Source organism: Macrobrachium rosenbergii, chromosome 5 (assembly GCF_040412425.1).
Source record: "Macrobrachium rosenbergii isolate ZJJX-2024 chromosome 5, ASM4041242v1, whole genome shotgun sequence".
NCBI lineage: Eukaryota > Metazoa > Arthropoda > Malacostraca > Decapoda > Palaemonidae > Macrobrachium > Macrobrachium rosenbergii.
In genome coordinates this window covers 48,763,945-48,791,493 of record NC_089745.1, presented here as the reverse complement: position 1 = coordinate 48,791,493, position 27,549 = coordinate 48,763,945, and the positions used below count along the sequence as shown (strand labels likewise).

The window sequence follows — 27,549 nt, the reverse complement described above, 5'->3', positions numbered from 1 at the left end:
GGCCATTCGTGATCGGTTTTAGCCGAGGGGGATTGATCTCGTGAATAAAAGATGATAAAACAGTTTATTATTTCTTGAGCATTACTAAAACACATGTTGAGTCACACATTAAATTTTCATGGGCAAAGGAGATTATATTCTGTAAACGGATTCATGCCAGAATGCTATTAAAACATAATGCTACGATGGATAAGAGGGTTAGTGCTAGCTTCTCTTGCCTACATTATAAAATTTCTCATGTCACCGTCATTTACAAGAATATTCGAAGTTCTAAAAGTTATTGTCTGGGTTGTTTACTATAGTTTCGATGAAGAGTTTAAGAATTATACTAATTTCTACAATAATTCGCCAAAATTTAGTTACTATATCTACTTTTTCAAAACTTTCCTTGTGGGCTTATTCAACATGCTGTACGTTTCACTCTACAAAATTTAAACACTGGAGATTTTCCTTACAGAACGAACTCTAAAATATTTCAGTATTTCAAAGGAACATTAGTCACCTATTTGCTTCTCTTATAAGTCCTCTACAATTATTTCTTAACATCTATAAATAATTTGCATCATGTCAATGTATAAAAACAATTTATTAATTTCTCACTATTAATAACGAATACCGTTTCTTTTACTGAAAAGATATTTGAATAGCTAATAAGTTGCAAAACATTTCTTTTACTATCGAATAATAAATATAAAAAAAAAAAAATGAGAGACGTTCTTCAACGTATTCTTTCAACTGTGCCAAACCTGTACAGCGAACCGCTCATGCCCGCACATGCCCTGGGCAGTGGTCAAATAACAGCATCACCGCACAAACATCCTTCTCCAGTCTGACTCATGCAATATGTTTGCAACACCGACGAAGGTACGACGACAGAGTCTGTTTTCCAATAACTCGTTGCGATGAGAAACGAGTGAGGACACTACAGACTTTTATATAAGGCGCTGATTCACATACAGAAGTAATCAGTACAAATACCAACGAGATAAAATATACCCAATATCTGCCTTATCATCGACGAAAACATTCGAATGGATAAAAAAGAATAATCACCCCAAAAACGACGATTTCATCCAATGTGAATAAAAGACGAGAAAATCAGTATAAATACTAACGTAGTAAAATATATAAAATATCTGGTCATCATCGTGGTAAACATGCGAATGGCTAAAAGTATAATTAGCATAAAAAAAAATGAGAATTCTTCTGGAGTAGGAAAAAGAACTCGGACTGTTGCAGCAACTAACGAGGAAAAAATCAAATGCCGGATATTTGATTCAGTGGGGAAGAAGTACTGTAGCTCAAACGCTGTGCAATCCAGTCAAAAAAATATACAGAGGAAAGGCCAATATGAAAACAAAGTAATCCATTTCTCAGAGAGAGAGAGAGAGAGAGAGAGAGAGAGAGAGAGAGAGAGAGAGAATGTTTATATTTCCTTTCCTTGTAGTTATTCTCATAAATTATATACACATATTTATATGTTATATATATATATATATATATATATATATATATATATATATATATATATATATATATATATATATATATATATACATACATACATATATACATACATACATATATATATGTATATATATTTATGAGAATAACTACAAGGAAAGGAAATATAATCATTCTCTCTCTCTCTCTCTCTCTCTCTCTCTCTCTCTCTCTCTCTCTCTCTCTCTCTCAGAGATGTATTACTTTGTTTTCATATTGGCATTTCCTCTGTATATTTTTTAAACTGGATTGCACATCGCTTGAGCTACAGTAACTCTACCCCACTGAATCATATATCCGGCATTTGATTTTTTCCTCGTTAGTTGCTGTAACAATCAGAGTTCTTTTTCCTACTTTAGAAGAATTCTCATTTTTTTATGCTAATTATACTTTTAGCCATTCGCATGTTTACCACGATGATAAGCAGATATTTCATATATTTTACTACATTAGTATTTATACTGATTCCCTCGTCTTTTATTTACATTGGACGAAATCCTGGTTTTTTTGGGGGGTAATTATTCTTTTTACCCAATCGAATGTTTTCATCGATGATAAGGCAGATATTGGATATATTTTACCACGTCGGTATTTATACACACACACACACACACACATATATATATACATACATATACATGTGTGTATTTTAATACCCACACACACACACATATATAATATATGTATGTGTGTGTGTGTGTAAGGGTATGCCAATAATCAATAAATCCCACAACGCAATAAGATAAAAAGAGACGCACCACGCCAAATACGTTCTTGAAGAACACAATCTTTCCCTCTCCTCTTACAAGTAAGTACGGTACCCAAAATAGTATTGCGGGAACAGTTACGAAGTAGCAGTAGTAATATCAACCACATGGCCTCGAGTAACGATCAAATTACGATGGATGACGGCCAAAAACAAACCCACTGCAGAAGGGTACGCTTGTCATTCTCAGAAGGTCCTATCACACAGGGGGCGACATCTCAGAAGCAGCACAGACACGTCATTGATTTCTCGAGTAATTTCATCTGAAATAAATCTCTGACGGCCAGAAAGAGAGGTTTAAAAGGACCAGCTTTCTCACGATCTTTATTCTAGAGAGAGAGAGAGAGATAGAGATAGAGAGAAAATCAAAACCTTTCTATTTTCTATGGAAATAATCATCAAAATGTAAATTCTCTAATTTTCCCTCGTGGTGTAAATTAAATGACTGCCTTCGTGATTGGTCCTGTGCTGCGATTATCATAACTTTCGTAAACACAATCATAATTCTCCAATGTGAATAATTTTTGTATGCCATTTTCATTCTCTCAACTGATTCCCACAAGCAGGCCTCTTAACACACTTTACATATACTGTATATATCTATCTATCTATCTATCTATCTATCTATCTATATATATATATATATATATATATATATACATATATATATATATATATATATATATATACATATACGCATGTACATATATATGTGTATGTGCGTGTGTGTATGCGTGTGTTTTCTTACTAGCTAATCCATCAAGCATTTGTACCGTTTCTGGTTGTACTCCGAAAAAGTATAAAGGTAACTAGATGGTAAATAAATAGAAAACGACGTGCACCTACCTATGTTAGTACGAAATAATGAGTGATTCAGCAAGCCTTTTTCTGCTGAAATTTGTTCCGAAAAGATTCAGATAACTTTTTGTTTGCCTTTAATGGATTACTGACGCCTTAAACAATTAGTTAATTATTTATATGATGAATGTTTAATTGCGTGGTAAATAATCGGCTACTCAAATCAAGTACTTCAACAAGCGAACACCTAAGACTTATTACTTTCAATACAAGAACCCCGCCCCCCCCCAAAAAAAAATAATTGTTACATAAAATGAATATATAAAAAACTTGGAATTCTTGAAAACACCTCGCTACGTTGAATTATTCTTAGTTACACTCGCGGTCACCAGTTAACGTTTCATAAAACCAATCATAAGAAATCTGATTACCAACCCATTACCGCACGAAGGAACTTCCTACGCAGGCGAAAGATCGGTTACCCGTCTCCAGAAGTACCCGCAAAACAAACAATGGTGAGAGTATCCTGAGAAATAATTAAGTATTTTTTTTTCCTTGATCTTCTTCGTTTTCCGGCAAAACTCTCCGCGGGAACCTTCTCGTCCTCTGATGGGAAATGATCAATTTCCATTTCTTATCAAAGCGATGTTCCTTCGTATGACCGTCGGTTTCCTAATCCAATGAAAGAAAATGGCTCGGTGAAAGATGAGAGAATATTTCCTTGTCGCCGAGTCAACCAAAATAACGTTTCTTTTTCTTTGTTTTCTTTCCTATCAGAGAGAGAGAGAGAGAGAGAGAGAGAGAATGTAACTCTCAATAGGTATTCTTATTTCTAGTACAACAATTTTTAGAAATAAAAAAAAATCAAGTGAAAAATTCTGTTCCGGGTGGGCGCAAGGGCACACAACATAATAATCCACCAGTACTGGATACATTTGCTTCAGACACCGGTCTCTCATTCTAGACCGTGCTTGAGACCAATGGGATACCGGTATGTTCTTGAATTTTGAAAATTACACGAATGCCCCGGAATACCACACCAAAAACACAGGCGTAAGATAGGAAATAGCTACCTTCTTACCGTAACGAAAACTGACATAAAACGCCAAATACTTCATGAATGACAACATTGCCACCCTGATGGCATACCACTGCACGGAAGAAATTCCACTGCACCCATCATGAAAAAAAAAGGTTATAGAATCTTACTAAAAAAAAGGTTCTAGATGGACGATTGTATGACAAGTGAGATTCCGCCCACGATAGGTCGCAACGCAAAGTATATATAGCTACCCAGGGTCCAAGGAAACGCCCCATGACTACCTGAAAGTAATAAAAAAAAAAACGGAATACCCAAAGGATATCCACTGCCGAATTCTGCCCTTCCTACTCCAGCCCCCTTTGAGGGTGGGCTGATACCTCTGCTCTTTCAGTCAGGAGTCACAGGTAGTGATGGACAGGTAACGACATGGGCAATGGCTCCCCCTCCCCCCGAGCCCAAGGATGGGAAGGGAGACAATAGGGTAAGTGGAAGGTAAAGTCTTGAAAGGTCAGTCGATTTATGGATGAGGATGAGAGTAGTCAACCAAAAAGATTGAGGAGATAGAAAGGAATGGGAATGAAAGCAAAATATGTGATAATATCAGCTGCCCTAATCATGAATAGAGTTACAATTACCCATTGGTATGCTCCCCGATCTTTTGCTCCAGCGAAGTTAAATGGCAGTGAAGCTCATTAACATATTTCTTAAAAGTTTAAAAACATATATGTACGGGACTTGAATATCAGCCGAAGCCACAGGAAATGTTTAAGACAGAAACGACACATTACCAAGTAGTTTCGTGTACTGAACATAATTCCGGTGCCCCGAAGGTGTATTCAGGACACAAAAAGCACTTGGCACTCTGCAATTTCTTTGTAAACATTTCCCGTGGCTTCAGCTGATAGCCTAAGAAATGTGAAATTAGGTGCGGAAGAAAATCATCAGAAACTAACCAGATTTTAAAAAAATATTCATAGTACCGTGAGTCTTAAAATGGGGAGACAAATTCACAGTTATGCAACTATAAAAATATATAAAACTATACAGGCAGCTTAGAGCCTCTATATAGTTTTACATATTTGTAGAATTACTGTACATATATGTGGGTTTGTTTCTCCACTAAGCAGACTGGCGAAACTTGGAACCAATGGGAAAATGTTTATTGATTTAATTATAAACGATGTACAATTTTTTTTTACAAATCCATAAAACAAAAAATCGGTAAAAAATGTTTCAAAAGATCAAGCAAAAACCAATGCAGGCCTGAAAGACAATCAGACCAACTACGTACAATTTTTTATTCAAATCCATTAAACAAAACGCGTATAAAAAAAAAAAAAGATTAACCAAACGCCAATGAAGATCTGAAAGACAATGAAACCAACTATGTACAATTTTTCATTCAGATCCATAAAACAAAACGCGTATAAAATTTTTTTTTAAAGATCAACCAAAACCAATGAAGACCTGAGAGACAATCAAACCAATTATGTACAGTTTTTTTTTTATTCAAATCCATAAAACAAAAGGCGTAAATTTTTTTTAAAAGATCAAGCAAAAACCAATGAAGACCTCAATAACAGTTAGACCAACTATGTACAATTCTTTATACAAATCCATAAAACAAACCGCGAATAATTTTTTTTAAAGATCAAGCAAAAACCAATGAAGACCTCAATAACAGTCAGACCAACTACGCAAAATTTTTTTTTTTCAAATCCAAAAAAGCAAAAACCAATGAAGAGCTCAATAACAGTCAGACCAACTATGTACAATTTTTTATTCAAATCCATAAAACAAACAGCGAGTAAAAAATTTTAAAAAGATAAACCAAAAAGCAATAAAGGCCTGAAAGGCAATCAAACCGACTTTGTACAATTTTTCACTCAAATCCATAAAACAAAACGCATATAAAATAAAATATATTAACCAAACGCCAATGAAGACCTGAAATACAATCAAACCAACTACGTACAATTTTTCATTCAAATTCATAAACCATAGCGCGTATAAAATTTTATTTTTTTAAAGATCAACCAAAAATGAAGACCTACAAATCAAACCAACTATGTACAATTTTTCATTCAAACCCATAAAATAAAACGCGTATAAATTTTTTTTTTTAAAGACCAAGCAAAAACCAATGAAGACCAGAATAACAGTCAGACATGAGGAGGTCATCTGCGGGATTAATCATTTTCGGAGGACGAATTAATAAACAGGGAAATGAGGCTCGGAAGCCCCCCGTAATGAAGTCATCAGGAGGGCTAACCCATCACTTAGGAATGTTTAAAAATGGATACAGGAGAGTCGAGTGGATTTGGGGTAAAGGTTATTCTGGCGTGGGAAGGGAAGGCCGAATGGTTAAGGTGGGCAGAGGCTTCATGCATGATCATGTCTTCGTAGGGGAGGAATGCTATATTCAATATGCATTAGGTAAGTGTGTCATTAAGCATACAAAAATAATATCAAGTACGTCATTCAGTACACAAAAATAATATTAAGTATGTCATTAAGTACATAAAATTACTTTAGTATGTCATGAAGTACACAAAAATAATTTCAGGTATGTCATTAAGTACACACAAATAATATTAAGTATGTCATTTAAGTACACAAAAATAATATTAAGTATGTCATAAAGTACACAAAAATTACTTTAGTATGTCATGAAGCACACAAAATAATTTCAATTATGTCATTAAGTACACAAAAATAATATTAAGTATGTCATTGAGTACACAAAAATTACTTTAGTATGTCATGAAGTACACAATAATTTTAAGTATGTCATTAAGTAACACAAAAATTATTTTAACTATGTCATTCAGTACAAAAAAAATGATTTTAAGTATGTCATTAAATACACGGAAAAATGTAATTAAGTATGTCATTACGTACACAAAAATAATTTTGTTAACTTGGAATAATTAAAAATAAACAAAACGTAGACACAAAAAAAAAAAAACGAAAGATGGTATTCACGCATATTTACTTATCAATCATAATATAAAAAATTAATTATTCCCCGAAATTCAACATCCGTCCCTATTCCTCTTGATGAATGCACATTTACGGGACATCCATCACCATTAGGCGAGGCAGCAAGCGTCACAAAGACCGTTTATGCATTAATTACCTTTCATGCATTAATTAAAATGCCTTCCCTCTCCAAAATAATCAATTCAGGAAAGATAACACACATTCGTGAAGGGAAATATTTTAGGAGCCGGTCCTTCCTTGCCCTCGCCATTACCGTAATGAGAGCAAATTACCCGTGAGAGAATAAATGCCGTTATTACGGGGTCGTTACGGAAAGGAGGCATTCACCGAAAAGGGATAAGGGGTAATATGCGAGACCATCCAGTAAACAGCATTTGTAAATATTCATTAATAGCATTTGTAAATATTCAAGTTAATTTAAGCCCATAGCCACTGCCAAATACAGAATGCAGATACAATATACATTAGCCAGATGAGAAATAGAAAAAAAAAATTTTTGCAGATGCAATGAGATGCAGCACCGAAAAAAAGTATAACAATAAATTAAATAATTCCATTTTCAAGACTCCCATTGGGTTCCCATGGTGCAAGTGTGTGAAGCCGAGTTGAATGAAATCTAATTAGACAATTAATCCAAAGAGGGAAGAGACTGTAAAGTTCAAGAATCGACACCATAACAGTTCACAAAAATCTTACGAGGGGTAATCGACCAGCTATTAGCCTATGCATAATAAATCAACTAAAAGGAGAAACGATATCACCATAAAACTGTATAAGAAATGAAGAACTTGGAATTATGAAAAAAACGTAAAGTTTAACAATGTAAAGGCACCATGGTCTGTAAAATTTCAACACAAAAAAATTTAAATTTTTATTGTAAGTCAGAATAGAATAGAGAGAGGCTGGCAACGAGTTAAAAAGAAAACTAATGAAATTTCTAAAATACGAAACAGATACATTGAGGCAAATTACGACGGAAGTCAATATGAACAAGAAAACAGAATAAGCGACACGAGACAAATAACAGGAAATTAAAAACTCGAAAGTGACACTAATATCCTTGCGACGATAAAAAGAACGAAGATATCAGTACAAAAGATGAGACACCCTCCGACGGAAGTCGATATAAAGAATGACACATAACTCGTCTTTCTCTACAAATATATAAAATATCTAAAGCACACAAAGAAAGGAGAGAGCGAGACAGTGAGAAAGTTTCTTCAGAACAAAATACATTGTATAACTTGAATGGTAACGTAAACTCTGGTGTTTAAAGTTATCTTTAAGAATATTGACTTCCTTCAGCACTGAAAGATTTGTTGATGAACATTTTTAGGAATATGTTTTACTGTACTGACGCCATAAATTAAGGTTTTCCAAATTCATTTATTAAACACAGTAACCTAACGCAATCACTTTAATTTTTCCAAGGTAAAATCTGCTTTCCTTAACCCTTTCTCCACGCTCTCTCTCTCTCTCTCTCTCTCTCTCTCTCTCTCTCTCTCTCTCTCCCGCTTGCCCTTCCCTCATTTCCTCTCGAAACCACAAAATCAACTTTCCCCTTGTCCGATTGACTCCTAACTTTAGTGAAAAGGCTATTTTCGATTTTTTTTTTCTTTTTCAACCATTTCAAACCCAATATCAAATCTGTTCGTCCGTGAAGACGGTCCTCAATTTGGAACGCCGGGAGGATGTAAACTGAACGAAAATATGCGAGGCACTTTGGATAAAATCTGTTTTGCGAAGTTTATCTGTTGGGTAATAAACATTGGCCAGGAATGTACCAGCCAGCGACCGACTCGCTTATAGGGTATCGACTGATTTCAGCGTTTGGTACTTTTTGGAGTGATGAAAAAACGGGAAATTTTTCTCAGTGCACACAAAACTACGTTAAAGAACTGTAAGTTAATTGCAAAGTAAAATAAAAATTTGGCTCTTATTTCAAGTGCTGTGGCAGTTACAAGGGACAGATTTCATTGCCAAAAATATTTCCCATTCTTCAATTTTTATGTGGAGGTCCACGAGAACGGAAAAAGAGTCTGGAGGGCCAGGGACTGGGACCCCTTAAACCCCCAAAGGGATGCTATAGACAGACCTGCCGCTTGAAAAAAGGGGGACGTTGTATTTACCAAGGGAGAATGAAGCAAGGGAATCATTTCAAAACTTTACTGTAAGTAGAAAATACAAATCCATCTTCCGTCTATTATAAAAAATTTAGACTGGCAACGAAAAATCTCAGTTACTTTCAATATCAAGACATGACTCATGAAAGACCTCAGTACAATTACTTCAACTAAGTAATGATCTATGCAAAAACTAAAAAGACTTTCAACAATGTAAAGTTCCTCGCCTTCCTATCGATGATCTATGAGAGCCTGACGCTCAAAGAGACTGAGCGATACAGCCAAATGCTAAATGTATCTCTGAGTGATGCATAAGACAATCAAACACTGAACGTATCCAAACACAATTCACCCAGTATTCCAAAACCTTTTAGACGTATACAAACAGATGGAAAACTCTCAGCCACAGATACAATAAAACAGCCTCGGCAACTAGGGAGCAACAATGATAACAAAGTTGAAAAGAAATCCACCCGATAGCTTTGATGAAACATCTGTCTAAACGAAGCCATTACGCCGACAAAGAGAAACCGTCTTTCATCTCGTGAGTAGGAACTATGCTGCCCCTTTTGGCCGGCAGGAGAAATAGACGATCATTCTATTTTCGCAAGTATACAATACAAATACACACTCAGGACAGTGCTGCGCTTATATAGGCAAAATCTTGCTTGGTATAATCTTGACATTTTTCTACACACACACACACACACACACACATGTATATATATATATATATATATATATATATATATATATATATATATATATATATATATATATATATATATATATCACTTTTCTAGACATATTTACATACATACATAACATACATATCTGTAAGTGTGTAACAGTCGCAATGACCTCTTACCTTTTCAAATTCCTCACACTTTTTGAATCCTCTCATTACTATACTAAGAACTCTGAACCCATATGAAGAACATATACTAAAATAAAAACCCAAACTCCTACAGTGGAATTCGTACCTATTGTACTTGGGTTCGAAACCCACCATGGATGTTCTTCATTTGGGTTCAAGGCACGTAGATGTTAAGTGTATCCAGTGTGATGGACTCGATAAATTAAGGTCATTGAAGCTATTACGAATATATACACATACATACATACATGCATACATGCATACATACATACATACATACATACACATATATATTTATATATAACTATATATATAAAGTATAGAGAGAGAGAGAGAGAGAGAGAGAGAGAGAGAGAGAGAGAGAGAGAGAGAGAGAGAGAGAGAGAGAGCATCAATTGGTGACGGAATTTTAGCAGGGCGATAATAACGAGTCTCGCACATCCGGTGAACAGTCACTCGTGCGCGTACATACGAACACATTCTCTCTCTCTCTCTCTCTCTCTCTCTCTCTCTCTCTCTCTCTCTCTCTCCACGGCAGACGAGCACGTCATGCAACTGAGGCCAAACCCTGGGACACGGACAATTTTATTACAGTCGCAGAAACTCCCACCGGTTAATTACAGACCAGAAAATCACAGGGGAAGGGGAGGGGGTCTCTGCCGTGAGAAGTTTTACAGAAAGGTACAGAAACTAGTCGTTTTGAAGACAATTTCCCAGTCAGAGGACTTTGACACTGAATTTGACGAAGACTGGCCGAATTTGAAGGAATGTCTGACTGAATTTGACGGACTAACTGAATTTGACAGACTAACTGACTGGATTTGACGGTCTGACTGACTTAATCTGACGGTGACTGACTGACTGAATTTGACGAACTAACCTAATTTGACGGAGACTGAGTGAATTTGACGGACTGACTGACTGAACTTGGTGGACTAACTGACATAATTTCATGGACTAACTGACTGAATTTGACGGAGACTGACTGACTGACTGGAACTACGGACTAACTGGATTTGACAGACTAACTGACTAAATTTGACGGACTGGACTGACTGAATTTGGCGGACTAACTGACGTAATTTTACCGACTGACTGACTGAATTTCACGGAGACTGACTGACCGAATTTGACGGACTGGACTGACTGAATTTGATAGACCGATTTATTGCCACATACTAAGTTCTCCTTTGGAGGGGTGGCTAGAGCTCTCTGTTAGCACGCTGTTGGCCCAGCGTTCGAGTCTCCGTCCGGCCAGTGAAGAATTTGAGGAATTTATTTCTGGTGATAGAAATTCATTTCTCGTCATAATGTGGTTCGGATTCCACAATAAGCTGTAGGTCCCGTTGCTAGGTAACCAATTGGTTCTTAGCCACGTAAAATAAGTCTAATCCTTCGGGCCAGCCCTAGGAGAGCTGTTAATCAGCTCAGTGGTCTGGTTAAACTGAGATATACTTTATTTTTATTGCCACATACTGACGTCAAGGGAACAATGCAATTGATGACTCGACACGGAATTCGTTCTAGTGTAGGGTATGCATTATATCAATTACCGTCAAAACCGACTCCTATATAAACCGCTCGACTAAAGTTCTTATTTTCAACTAAGTGGACTATATAAAACGACGTTTCATACAGACATTTTGAAAGTGAAGCTTGTAACCCTGCCCTACACACACACACGCATACAAATTCATGAACACAGACATATAAAACTAAAAAAAATATGAGAGAGAGAGAGAGAGAGAGAGAGAGAGAGAGAGAGAGAGAGAGAGAGAGAGAGAGAGAGAGAGAGAAATCCTCATTACTTCCTAAACTCTCAAAGAAGAACCACGCACCGGAATCCAGATTTCCTTACTTAAAGAGATTTAAAAAGATAGAATGAAATTCTCATGACCTCATGAAAGAAAACAAATCGATTGCTCTCACTTTCCGAAAGAAAGAAGAGAGACGAAGAAGAACCAATCAATACGACAGAAGTACAATGGGTAATGTCAAGGACTATAGTCGGCATCCGGAGAGGACACTGGAGAGTAACAGAGCTTCACGAACAGAATACTTGACCTAGTTTTAACTTAATAATAAAAAAGGAAAGCTATCGAGGGTCTGCTCTCCTCGGAGTCGATGACCCAGTGCGTGCCGGGGCGCGGGCGCACTCAAGATTTCGTCTGTCTGTCTGTCTGTCGTTATCTCTGGAAAATGCTCTACTTCAGTGAATTAAAGGCTGGTGGTCTTCAGGTTTGTTTCTCTGCTTCGACGTGTCTTTGCAAGACGCAATCCATTAATTATTCAAGCATCTTCCTCGTGACGTTGAGCGTACCGTACCATCAAGACTATTTCATTATTTAAATATTAATCTTACCGGAGTCCGAATTTTCGCCCTCGAAAATCCTCACATTAGCAAGGTCGTTGCATGATAATAACATAATATCAAGGTAAGCGTGACGAGGAACACTGGTAGACAGACATTTGCTTAAAGGAAGGCATCTTCTCTATCGTACACCTGTGTTTGATGGTCTCTACGTTTGCGCCAAGTTTGCCTGATATCTCTTCAACCGTTTCAGAGTAGCAATGAAAAGGTAAGGGTCACAAACACACGCTGACGGCCAGTGGGACAGGCGGGTATACAGACAGATGGACAGACGGAGGGAAAGCTATAGTCTCCCCCACAACTTGGGTTGGTAGGCGACTAGAAATTAAAGCTCTTCCTTGGGCGAATCGCTAGGCCCGAGTTCGACTCTCCGGCCGGCCAATGAAGAGTTAGAGGAATTTATTTCTGGTGACAGAAATTCATTTCTCGCTATAATGTGGTTCGGATTCCACAATAAGCTGTAGGTCCCGTTGCTAAGTAACCAATTGGTTCTTAGCCACGTTAAGTAAGTCTAATCCCTCGGGCCAGCCCTAGGAGAGCTGTTAATCAGCTCAGCGGTCTGGTAAAACTAAGGTATGCTTAACTTAACTAGAAATCATTTAAATTGTAAAGAACTGCAGCTAATACCTTGACGATGATAGAGATGGTTATTAGTTATGTAGTTAGAAACATATAACAACTGATCTTTAAAAATGAAGAAATATAACAGCTTTTACAATAAAAACCACGCGCGTTGGAGCATTAAAGGCACCTTAACAACGCTAAAGAGGGAAGGCTGATCCTACTTACAAGGGGAAGAGAAAATGGCTCGTGAAAAGACGTGAATAATGGGTGCGAGAAACTCAAGAGTATCAAAATTTCGATTTCTGTTCCTCCTCATCAGGATAAGAATCATCGTCACCAATATTAGCATTATCCAAAACAATTTTACCTTCAAAATTAATATGATAGTCAATGATACCTTTATTATCACAACTTTATGAAAAATGCCATCCTTTAAAAGACACAATATAAAGCTGAAAAGATAAAAAACGCCTTTAACGTACAGTGACAAGTCGAGACAAATTGTCAGCATTCCAGGTAAAGAACCGTCCGTCACTCACGCTGGACGTTCCAATTGTTCTATTCCGGGAGCAATGGCCCCAACGCACCAATCCCCACCCACCCAATACCAGGAAAAAATCCAAACATACCAGCCCGTGTACCTTAGTCCCTGTCAGAGGACAACAGCCTATTGCTTCCCATCCAATAACATCAAGTCCCACCTGCGAAAAAGGAGATCCCATCCCATCTTATACAATATCACCCGCATCTCGATGAGGCTTCCAATGGCGTCCCTCATCACAAGCGTCTCGTCTGAGGTGGTCCAATCCTATAGTCATGAGGCATACCAACTTATCGAAGTTCCCATCTCCACTCCTAAGCATCTCATCCAATCCATCAAAACATAGAATTCTGAAGCACCGTATTTCATTCCAACCGCACCCCCCCAACCCCCAAGAAAGAAACATCCCATCCCATCCAATACATCAAACTCTTGTCTTGGAACATATCCCCATCCCATCCATCCCAAGCGACCTGCTACCGCCCCTCCCAAGCATCCTGCACAAAGTTGGCCGAAACCCTGGGAGATAAGTGAAAGATGGCCTTCTTCCTCACTTGCCACAGAAGCAAGCAGCTTGATAAGAACCAGTCAGCCTCCCCGTTCTCCTAACCGCGGCCCCCCCCCCTGCCAAACCCCCTCCCTCACCTCTCCTCGGGAAATTACCAAAGAGGCAGTTTCCGGCGCAAGCAACGCGAGGCCAAGCGAAATTCATCGGGGCACAATCCCTCCCTCATACTCCGCGAAGCCTTAAACGTTTCGGCTTTTTCCTTTATATTGGTTAAGTTTCCCGGAAGAGGAATACATGGAGATGATATTGCTAATGAATGCAATGGTAGCTGGGCTTCCGCAGATGCCTTTCCCGAACGCTTTTTTTAGCTTTAGGTGATAGTGGTATAAAACGTGGAAAAATCTGATGAATTTCACTCCAAAAATTAGTTCGCATCCTTTGTCACTGCAATTTTCGTGTTTATCCTGGTGGATAATCAATTACAAAGAAAAGACCTGTGGATCACGGAATTACACACACACACACATATATATATACATATGTGTGTGTGTATGTGTGTGAATCACTTATAAACATCACCCAAGATACAGTTTCTTTAGAATCAGTTGGCATTTCGGGCCTTATTGTGGCCCACTGTTGTCCATACACACTTTACATCTGTTCCCAGTTCCATAGTGTTGTCTCTGGGATGGGGTTGCTACCTCCTCAGCTTTGCCCCGTCCCTCGTGATAATGGCAGGTCAAGTACCTGGCATTCATTTTTGTCACCTATCTACTTAGTACCGACCAAACACAATGTTGCTTAAATTTCCTCATCGAGAGACCAGCTGTATGGCGAAAGTGTTAATGTCTGGCATTCACCAATTCACGTAGCATGCTGACCTTCACTAGCAGTTACCAGTTACTGACCTTCACTGACGGTCACCAATTCACATAATCTACTGACCTTCACTGACGGTTACCAATTCACACAGTCTACTGACCTTTACTAGCGGTCACCAATCCACGTGGTCCACTGACCTTCACTAGCGGTCACCAATCCATGTACCCCACTAACCTTCATTAGCGTTCACCAATTCACGCACTAACAATCATTCAAGTTCACCAATTCCCGCACTGACCTTCACAGGCCATCACTAGTACACACACTGACCTACCACAGCGTTGCTTAACTTCGTCGAATGGTTTATCCCAACACCACGTCTTATCTTCTTCCCTTTACAATCGTGTTTGGGTTGGATAAAGAAAAATAAATTTCCTTACTAGCTGTCCTTCATACAAGTAAGTTGATATTACGGCCTAGGGCAAAGTTCTCATAGAATGTTAAGGGCACGAAGATACCGAAGTATTACAGAACAAACCAACTATTATTTCAGACCCTCGATACAGGACTGATAACAAAGGGAGGCATTACGAATTTCAGATTATTAAGGTTCTATGTCATAAAATGCATGAATAGAGAGAGAGAGAGAGAGAGAGAGAGAGAGAGAGAGAGAGAGAGAGAGAGAGAGAGAGAGAGAGAGAGAGAGAGAGAGAGAATCTTGCCTTGAAGTGGTGCTATAAAATCTCCAAATTAGTTCTCCTACCTGACATCAAGGAAAAAATATATAAATATTTTTGAAAGGCGTATGATTCCAAATTTTACTACGGATCTCTGTTCATAAAGCTACATCGTTGTATTATTAAAAAAACACACTAAATATAAATAAAAATCACCAAAACAAATAATAAATATTCTTTCTAGTTATACGGATTCCCATAATGGCATTCAGGCGTTTCTTTCTTCAAAAAAGATACACACTTATAAAACGCCGTCATTAATGTTATCAAAAAGCCATACTAAGCATTAAAAAATCACCCATACTAAAGATGGTGCGTGCTGCGGTGTGGGATCCCTCCTGAAAGTCCTAAAGCAGTTGGACGTACCAGATAACGTTCCTTTCCTTGCAAGTTATACGATATCCCCTTTCCATTCAAGGGCTCTCTTCTACAAATAAGATACTAATATTAACCGAATAAGGTAAACACAATATACATTCATAAAACGCCACTATTAATATTATCACAAAAGCATACAAAATATTTTAAAAATCACCCATACAAAGTAATACATAATCTCGCAAGTTAAACAACATCGCCTTTCCACTTAAGGTCTCCCCTCTTCAAATAAGATACAAATATTGATCGAATAAAGTAAACAACACGAAGAAAAGTGGCTGCAATCCTTTCCTCCCCCATGAACTGCTGGAGCCACCGTCTTGCCAGTTAATAAAAGGCACTTGGAGCGAAGGCCTTAGTCAGCGATCTGCCACCAGCAGATGTCGCGCTCACATTTATCACGGAGGCTTAAGTGGAGAGAGAGAGAGAGAGAGAGAGAGAGAGAGAGAGAGAGAGAGAGAGAGAGAGAGAGAGAGAGAGAGAGATTTCAGACCACGAAAGAATAAAAAGATTGCACATGTAGATGGGGAAGATCAGATATGATCAAGATGTTTAAGGAAAATATAAGAGAAGACAGCAATGTCAGAAGAACCAATATCAAAACTGGAGAGAGAGAGAGAGAGAGAGAGAGAGAGAGAGAGAGAGAGAGAGAGAGAGAGAGAGAGAGAAATGCCCAGTCCTCCCTTTCCCACAAAATCCCTTTGCCAACAGAAATGAAAGGAGAGAAATAACCATCAATCTTTCCTTCTTCATTCGCTGGTCCTTCCTTTTTTTGTGAGGTCTGTACACAAACACTGGAGACTTCATGTGGTAAGAAAAATCACAGGAAAATCAAGCGATCTATGCATATGAAAAAATAAAACTAATAAGTTTCGCTAATTTCGTCTGCTACTGTTTTCTTTTTAATAATTTTTCTATCCAACTTCTTATGAGACAACTCATTTCCATAACAAAACCATTAACTAGTCAACCATATGACCATATATTTGTTCAACGTCAAAAAGTAATTTCGATTCCATTATTTATTTTCTTAGATAAAATTTTTTTTAGGAAATTAAACATAAAATTATATAAATGAAACTTTTAATATTTCCGCCTGTCAATGCTTTTATTTTGGAAGTACGGTAACCAAAAGTACTTCACTGAAAGGGTGGGTACTACCACATACTGTAAGATTCTCAACCATTATTAAAAGTAAGCATTCTTTAGTGGATAATTTCACCAAGAAAGAGCAAGACATATTTACTTGAATACGAGGACATTGTACCTCTCCCTCACCATTCCCATCATCATTACTGTCATTTTGTATCCTCTGGGACACACGAATGACAGACATTTTCCTGTTATCTTGTCTTACAAGTCATTACAGTGTCATTATATGCAATCACTGCAAACAATCTCTTCATCATGCATTCCCTTTGCCTGAAGTCTTATCCAAGTACACAGAGACATCAAATTGAAGCTTTGCATATCATACTAAATGCTGAAACGTCTGGATAAATCACAACCGGGGTGGCTGAAACTGTTCAGCTTCATTTAGTCCGATCCTACGTATTCTCATTTTCTCTCTTACTTTATAGTAACTGGAACGTCCGCTATTAGACACCCAAAACAAAGCAAACACTGGTAGTCTTCTATTACTTTCAGAAGTTCGTCCAGACAAACTTCCTCTGGAACCTGGAAGCTAAACAAGAGGAAAATGGAGAGGCGAGCCTTGGAGGAAAATAATCTGAACGCACTGAACCCTATAATGACGGTGTTTCACTTAAAAAGTATACGTCGCTCCCGGAAAGAAAATAAGCAAGAGGGAAAAATACTTCAGGAAGGATAAATTAAGCTATTTATATGCAACAAGTCTGGGAATAAAAACGCGCAGTAAAACATAGGCCTTACGAGGCTGTTTATAAAAACAAAGTGTTTTACTCTGGGCTTGAAAACTGGGAAGGAGCGGAAGGAGCGTTAAAAAATAAGTCTTGGTTGGGTCGTGCGAGGTGGAAAAAAAAATGGAGTAAGAATTACGAGAAAACTCGAAGAGAGAGACGACTGGAAAAAGGAAGGGTAGAGAAACACGGAGCTGAAGCGGCGTAGAGATGACGCAAGGAAAGGATGACGAGGAAGGCGTGCAAGGGGGGAGGTGGAAACGCAGACGAGGCGGTGACTAGAAGGCGTATGATAACAGGGAGGAGCCCCGCCGGAGATGGGTTTCTGTGAGAGAAGTTTCAGGAGGGAGGCGCCCTCTTTAATCACCTACAGGGCAAGGGCGGAGTTCAGCCCTCGCAGCCAAGCCACCCGTAGTGGGGCTGATCTCATTCCAGACATAATCACATCACCGAAGGGGCATCGTGGTGGAGAAGGATGGTGCGTGCTGCGGTGGGGGATCCCTCCTGAAAGTCCTAAAGCAGTTGGACGTACCAGATAACGTTCCTTTCCTTGATGAACCTTACCAGTAAAAGGTGCCAAGTTAACCCAAGCAATAATGCATCAGTCTCCATTTCCTTAACTACGTATTTGCCTATTTGTTAATTTACTCTTTTATTCCATGATTACACATTTCATTCCTTGCCTGTTAACATATTGCAAAAACTAATACGCAAAAGAAAAAAAAAAAAACAAAGCATCATAAGGGTGTGACTAAAATACCAGGAAACTCGATTTACAAACATGCCAGCGTTAACACCCAAAACCACCCTCCCCCAAATTCCCCCTCCCCGTCCCCACCCCTCCACTTCAACAAACAAAAAGCATACAAACAAGAAGGGTCTCATGCTAGCAAAAAATATAATCAAATGATATTAGGAGATAAGAATACTAAAACACGAAACCATAGTGACAAAGCAATAACAGATACTGAGAGTGCGTAGCGCGCATGAATGGAGAGAGAGAGAGAGAGAGAGAGAGAGAGAGAGAGAGAGAGAGAGAGAGAGAGAGAGAGAGAGAGAGTCGGGTAAATGAACCCCGCTAGGCGTAAAGTTGAAACGCAATATCCTTGCAAAAACCGGCTATCAAATGACGACAAGCAAAAGAAAATTAATGTTGCTGCCAATATACACATCAATTAAACTGAGTATTGGAATATAAAACCGTCAAAGAGAGAGAGAGAGAGAGAGAGAGAGAGAGAGAGAGAGAGAGAGAGAGAAGAGAAACCAATATGGGAGTTTTATCATTACAAAAAATTTTAAATAAATAGAAAAAAAAGTCATATCATAAAGAAAGAGAGAGAGAGAGAGAGAGAGAGAGAGAGAGAGAGAGAGAGAGAGAGAGAGAGAGAGAGAGACAAAAACCCAAGAGAGGATTTTTATCAACCTGACAAAAAAAAATGTAATTACAGAAATAGGATAAAATCATAAGAGCAAAAACCCAGGATATATATATATATACACAATGAGGATGCAAAATGCCAATCAAAGCCTTTCGTGCAACTTGTTCGGTTCCAAGCTCCCCTGCTCTCTCGGGTTGCGTGAGGAGCAGCTGTATTCGGTGTCACTTCTGGCTTAATGGAATAAGCCACATAATAACCCGTCTTCCAACTGCAAATTTCTAGCTGGGGATATTCTCTTTTCTCTCTCTCTCTCTCTCTCTCTCTCTCTCTCTCTCTCTCTCTCTCTCTCTCTATATATATATATATATATATATATATATATATATATATATATATAATATATATATACATACTATGATATTGTATATATGCGTGTGTACGTTTGTCTGTATGTGTGTACACATGCATACATATATAATATATATAACTACGTCTACGGGACTAATTCCAACATCTGGAACTTAACAACAAACGAATCCAAGATTATACAAAGCGAAAACATTACTGAAATACACGTAAAATACTGAAATCCCATCACTGCCACACACGTCTAAAACAAGAGTCTAACCTACGCACTCAGCATCTTTAAATAGGGTCGCAGGAGCGGGAGCAGGACCTGCTGACGCCAATGAAATGAAATATTCAACAGGTCGGACACGCAAAAGCTTCTCTTACGTAGCCTCTGGAATCCTTAACCTGGACTAAAGCGACACGGCACAGGCGTCTTTACCTTAAGCCGATTAACAGCAGGGCCACCAAACACAGAGTCTATAGAGGACACCTTCTGGACATGTTTGGGAAAGGCTACGTCTGCTAGAGGGAGTGCCTCGTGTACTCTGCAGAATATGTAATGGAGGTGAAATGAATGGTCGGTTTAATTTTAAAATATGGAATTTTCTCCACTAACAAGTAGGGACGACCTCGATTTCAGGACACTAATGGAAGTTCTGTTTAAACCCTGTGAACCTCTGTTGACTTCTTAAATGAATGAATTATGTCTGGTAGCTAAGCGACTGTGGTAGGTCGCAATCCAGGCGAAGAAGGGAACGGGGTGAGCAGCCTAATCAATATTAGAACCACTCTTCAAAAGAGAAAATAGATGCTAATAGGTAATATATATATACACAATATACAGATACATACTGTATACATATATATACATATGTATATATATACACCTACATAAATTAAATAGCATACTTGTGTTGCTTTTTAAGGTCCGTGGTTCGATCCCAGACTAACGAAACCAACCGACACAGATGTGAATAGGCAGGTACCAGCATCGGCCAGGAGCCAAGGAGGGGGCATGGGGCTAACAACCTCACCCATAGAGACTTGCTGGGGAACAGAAAACTACTAACCCCTTTAACCACTCAAACAAAGTGAAAAGGCATATATATAAGTGTACATATATATAACATATTTATAATATATATGATACTTGCCCACTATAAACTATCATGGGAATTACCGCAGTAAATTTCTGGATCCTGGCATTAATGAACGAGTTCCAGAAGGCTTAACAAAGACTTCCCCAGCTCTATTATTCAACGAAGGTACAAAGGACGTCGCAGAGTAATAAATGATGAAACGGTGAAGAATCATTTCATCACAGAAACAAAAGAGAGGAAACGCACGATACTGACTGCCGAGAGAGAGAGAGAGAGAGAGAGAGAGAGAGAGAGAGAGAGAGAGAGAGAGAGAGAGAGAGAGAGAGAGAGAGAGAGAGAGAGAGAGAGACTAGACTTAGGGGCATATCTTCCACTACTCAAAATGTGACATTCAAAATATGTTCCGGAATAAATCTGCCCCAGGTTATGTAATAAAAAAAATTAATAAAAAAAAAGACGATTTAAACGCTATAATCGTTCCTGGTCGTGAAGGATAAAACTATTAATATTCACAATGGACACATATCTCTACATTTTTCTTCCCCGAGGAGCATCTTAATTCTCACGAAGCATCTCGCTTGCCTTCTCAATTCTATCCATATCATTTGCCTTATCTGTTTCTCTCATATTCTTTTTGACTACCTTATTCACCCTCCGACATACCTGTACATGATCTCTTCTGTCACGAATCGGACTTTTAAAAACTGTTCTTTTTTCCTTCATTATATTTTTCATCTTCCCATTCCACCACTTACTGATTACTTTATTCCTACTGCCGAAAACACTCCCCGCTGTCCATGTAACTCCATTATGAAATCAGGGGCGTTCCTAGACATTTTGGGACTCGGGGGGCACAGTCCCATTTGGGGGCCCTCTTATGGGGTGGGAGGTGAGCGAAGAGAGCCAAAGCAGCTGGGGGGTTCGGGGGGCTGTGAGTGCCCCCGGGGAAAATTTTTAGAATATGAACAATTGTAGGATCATTTTCAAGGCACTTGTAAATGCAAATTTCAGAAATGTTATTTCTTAAATTTCTCATTTTGGGCGCCCCCCTCACTTTAAGGCCGGGGGGCGATTTCAAACAGGCCCCCGACCTCCGCCCCTCAGGAACGCCACTGTATGAAATGTTAAAACTTCATAGCCCCTGCTTCATCCATTTTCTCCTTACTTGTTCTTCCAACTTTCTTTGTAACAACTCACGCTGCTATCACGTTAACGGACATAGCTTCACCCCTTTATCTCTTAACATGAACATACACAAAAATATAAAATTATAAACCAGTCCTCTTGAAGATGTCCTGATTTCAAAGCTAAAACCTGCAAGAATTCATACCCTGTATGTTTATGTTTGTGATGCATAGATATTACCTTATATGTTTAAGCGTAAATGCTAAAAAGCGCATATATACACACCCACGCACAAAGACAGACGCATAAATATTGCATGATGATACAAGCAAACCAGCCTGAGGGGCTTAAAACTCCGTCTAAATATAAGCGTCGTCATTCATTGATCGCGCCCCGTCAGGCGCTGACCGACATTTGCCAATACGGCCACCGTTTGCCTTGCCCCTGTCTGCTTTTAAATACCGTGGATGAAAAGCCTTGATTACTGCAATCAGTAGGTCATTAGCAATTCCCAAAAGCTCCTATCACTGCTATCATCTGATCCTGCCGAGTAGAGGAATGCGACGAACAGCTGCTTTCAACAACGAGGACTTCTGAGCGTTGGTGGTACTCGACAAGGTGGCTAATCGAGACCTACTCACTTTATCGGCTTTTTTCTATTTAAAAAAAAAATTAAAAGGTTAAGGGATTATTAAAGATTAGTGTGTGTGTGTGTGTGTGTGTGTGTGTGTGTGTGTGTGTGTGTGTGTGTGTGTGTGTGTGTGAGAGAGAGAGAGAGAGAGAGAGAGAGAGAGAATATTAGTCTCTACAGATTCGAAATCAACCCAAGCTTATTTCACTACATAGGTAATCTACGACCAAAATGAAATTACGTCAGTTGTACGAAAACACAACAGTATGTTTCAAAACAAGACAAAAGAAAGTATAGTCAATCCTACCCGACATTCTCAGAGATGGGTTTCAACACACAAACAGAGACCTTTCACAAAGAAAACTGAATAAACTTAATGGCGCGAACTACGACTCCTATTACGAATAACAAAGAACACACAAACGCTCTGGAAGGCTGGCGATTTTTTCGTCCTTTCGTGTCATGGCGACGTTAATCACGTGTGCTCACGTTCCTGCTGCAAGTTGAGCGAGGAATGTGTCATTAATGACGGAATAGAATACAGAGGTGGGGTATTCACATGAGAAATGGTGGTATAATGGACTTCTGGCATTGACTTTTTTTGTGAATGGACATCTACCACTATATAAATTTTTTTTATTGACTTTTTGTGAATGGATCTCTACTGTATTTCACAAGATAAAAGTCCTTTTCTTGGGCATTGATTCTTTCATTGGGAGTTATCAGGAAAAAATCGACGACAAAAGTACGTCCATACAGTAGTTTTAAATATATATGTACTGTATATATGGTAAAAGTGACCAGTAGATTCTACATATATGTATATGTATATGCATATATATACATATTATATATGCATATATATACATATATATATATATATATATATATATATATATATATATATATATATATATATATATATATTATATACAATCATTACTTAGGATAATAATTTACGCAACCTAACAACATTCTGAATAATGTTTGTTACAATTTTTAGAGCAATAAAAGATGAAACTTTTTTTGGTGGGAACGCATGACCGTACGCATGTACGCAGCCATCTTATCAAGTTGCAGGAATAACCGATAAGAAAGATTGGGGCAAAGAGATGAGGTTACAGTCAGCTAACATCTAAATTTCATTAAAAAACAAATAACCAACTAAACCGACATTCCAACTCGATTAGATGACACTTATTCTCTATAAAAAGAAGACAGAAAACATTAGCGGAAGAGGAAAAATTGCACGAATGAAAAACATTAATTGAAAATTCTTCTTTAGGAGGTGAGCCAGTAATTATAAAAAATATCTGTGCTTGATTACAAGGCAAATGTCCACCCCTCGCCCAGCTACGCATGTTAGCAAACATACGCACACTCACATGCGCGCGCCCCCACACACACACACGCGCACAAAAACCCTCAGCTCGCTTACATGCTGACACTGTAGTATGACTCATGACAGAATGACAAAATATGAAAGCCCGTACATACATTCCCTTCCTAATTACGACCATTAATAAACACGAGCGCAGTAAGCAAAACAGTGTGCCCACATAGTTACCGGTTAAAAGTTCTATTCAGTTGCTTGGAGAATCAGCAGTTTACAATCGTGACTGTGCTTGAGGTCATTCGTAGCAGTCAGACCTTACTGATGAAGTTACAATTTTAACAGTGCTTGTTTGCTCACATGCAAATGACACCTGAGTATCGTTGTTTTTGGTTTGGCTAAAAGATTAGTACACTTCACTGGACTCTCGAAAATAAGACTTACTAATGACAAAACTTCGTTGCAATTGCAGAAAGTTATCCGGGTACAGCAAAGGTACGCCAACACATTAACTGCATGTACCTCACGCAGACAAGAATATGTGCAATGAACGTTTCGTGTACCTTACACACAGTCACTTAACACTTGACATTAATTAAGGCGTAGGTACGGAAGTTAATGTTATTAACTAGGCAAGTACCTTATCACTGTGACTTTTGTTACTTTCCATTCACTGTTCACTCTTGAATTTATGACACACTCCAAAAGCAAAATCACTTTCAAGTAGACACATTAGAGTAAATTCTCAAATGCATTCACCAGACACTCTTTGCACCTTCGGCAGGACCAAGGTTCACCAACAGGATGCGCCGGGTCACCGTGGGACAATGAGCTGTCTCTCGCGTGATGACCCATGACGTCATCGACTGGTGCCTTGTCAATCCATCACTTTTCATCATCAGAGGCCGACGAAAACCGAAGCGACCTGGTCGTCCGTCGTCACGAAACGGACTCATCCTGACTCATCTTGTACTTTCACGAAAGAAAAAGAAAAAAGGAAACGACAGCAAAGGCCCAATATCTCTTTGTTCTCAGATTCATGATTTGTCACATGAACCACTTTCAAAAAGAGCGTATGGGTTCGACGTGGCTGAGCATGCGGCCGACTTCATTTTTCGAGTGCCGTGTTATTTTCAATTATGCTCGGCGTTCCGGAGCATCGTTCGTCCCGAAATAGCCATTTTGAACTTAGGAGAAGCATGATAAAACTTTTTATCACATAACGTAGAACTGACTTTTTTCTCTGAACACTTTCTAACGAATCAGTAAATGGCTAAAACATTGAATGCGTTCAGGTAATCACTTCGCCATGCAATATCAATCAAACGACAAGACACATGCGCAGCAAACATTCCCGACAACCCACCAACGACTGCTATAAACAACTTAGTTTAACGAATGCGTCCAGCCATGATAAGAGCCTTATCTGCCCGAATTCGGTTTTATCTTGTCACCCACGATAAGAGTTCAGTGATAGCGATTACGGTGTCAATGTGAATCACACGTATGATGAAAAGTAACTAACTACACATCGTTCTACTAGTATACACACAGATATATATACATATACATATATGTATGTATACAGCATGTATATATACATATACATATATATATATACAAATACATACACACACACACACACACACACACACACATATATATATATATATATATATATATATATATATATATATATATATATATATATATCCAAATTACACGTCCATCTATAAAAATGGGAATGAAGCACATTTTCATGCATGCATATATATATATATATATATATATATATATATATATATATATGTGTGTGTGTGTGTGTGTGTGTGTGTGTGTGAAGAAAACTTGGACACGAGGATGAATTTTTTGCGAAGTAAGAGCGAAGCGAGAAGTGTTGAATGGATGACAAATGTATCGATACGCCAACCACGTGGTTCAGAAGGTGAACCAAAGAGCAAAATAAGGATCTGAGCTCAATAAGTTGGTTTGGTCACGTGGAGAGAATGTCGGATGATAGGTTGGTGAAGTGTGTATAATAATCCATGAGATTTAGGGTGACAGAGTACCTTTATAACCAGAAAGGATGAGAACGTGCGAAAGATAAGATGTGTGTGTGTGTGTGTGTGTGTGTGTGTGTGTGTGTGTGTGTGTGTGTGTGTGTGTGTGTGTGTGTGTGTGTGTGTGTGTGTGCTTTCGCCAAAGACTAGTGGCCGAGCTCTGGGCACTTGTTCACAAGGTCTGTGGTTCGCTTCCGGGGTGTCCACCAGGCGACCCACGAGTGAATAGGTATTAGTGTCAGCAGGGGTCAAGAAAGGTGATGGGTTAGGCAACTTCATCTCTGCTGGGAAATAAGACGTGTGTCCATATATATATATATATATATATATATATATATATATATATATATATATATATATATATATATATATATATATATATATATATATATATATATATATATATATATATATATATATATATATATATATATATATATATATATATATATATATTTCATTTATTTATTTATGTGTATGCATACGCACTTGTGTATAGAGAAAGAGTAAACTTATTTACCTTACACGCCTCCAATTTCAGCTTACCTGCAAAGAAAAAATAAGACATATGAATAACAGACCAGACACATGAATAGCAGAAAAACATTCAAGACTATTTGTTTTTTTGCAATTTTTGAAACATTTAAGAGCATTTGTTCTTTTGCAATGTTTATCGTCATTCAAACATTCCTCTCATACCGAATCCCAAACATCAAACATTCTCCCTTTCCTGTTACAAAAGAGAAATCGAGCACTAAAATACCTAAACTTTAGCTACCCATTTCCAAAGTATTTTTGCATTAGTAAAAACACAAACGCTGGAGCAAAGACACGGCAGAACAAATATACTGCATTCTAAATACCAAATAAAAAAATAAAGCCGAAATAAAAAACCGTATGACACAGCTCACGGCAAAATACAGGAGGTTATACAATACAGCAGAATGCAGCAGCAGCACTGATAATCCGGCGGAATGGCTATGAAATTCTACGGGAATGCACCGCCCGAAATAGAATGCAAATGAATATTCTGCCGGTACTAAAAGGATGCCAGAATAAATGCACACACGCATTTCTAAATCATTTACGAGATTTAAACGCTCTCGTACACCAACTGCATTCGCACATTTCTCCCATTTTTAAACGCGGCATCACGGACTCCTGTTCAAACCTAAATTTTAATATTATCTAATACGTAGAGACTATACCTTAGTTTAACCAGACCACTGAGCTGATTAACAGCTCTCCTAGGGCTGGCCCAAAGGATTGGACTTATTTTACGTAGCTAAGAACCAATTAATTACCTAGCAGCGGGACCTACAGCTGACTGTGGAATCCGAACCACATTATAGCGAGAAATGAATTTCTATCCCCATAAATAAATTCCTCTAATTCTTCATTGGCCGGCCGGAGACTCGAACTCGGGACTAGCAGAGTGCTAGCCGAGAACTCTACCGACTCGTCCAACGAGGAACTGTTTTAAAAATGGCGCATCATTAGAGGAAGAACGTTCTAATGGAATAGTACTTTACAACATTATCATACAACTACAAATATAAAATAAAAGCATAATCTTTTATACGGTTTTTTAAATAAAGACGACAATCCTTTTTCATTTTTAGCTTTCACCTTGTGAAACTTTGATTTCAAATTTCCT

At 38.2% G+C, this 27,549-nt stretch overlaps 1 protein-coding gene across 11 annotated transcripts in view; it reads right to left on the bottom strand.

Annotated features, from left to right (window-relative positions):
• LOC136838764 (fasciclin-2-like) overlaps nt 1-27,549 on the bottom strand; it is a 267,449-nt gene that overhangs the window by 210,842 nt on the left and 29,058 nt on the right. For 4 of the 11 annotated variants that reach the window (XM_067104250.1, XM_067104259.1, XM_067104253.1 and 1 more), the window contains exon 1: nt 24,067-25,206. The exons of 6 other annotated variants lie outside the window; for them this stretch is intronic. The gene's annotated coding sequence lies outside the window, so the exon portion shown is untranslated. Of the gene's footprint in view, nt 1-24,066; nt 25,212-27,549 lie in introns of those variants that run through there. One more of the 11 variants, XM_067104251.1, reaches the window with a different exon arrangement.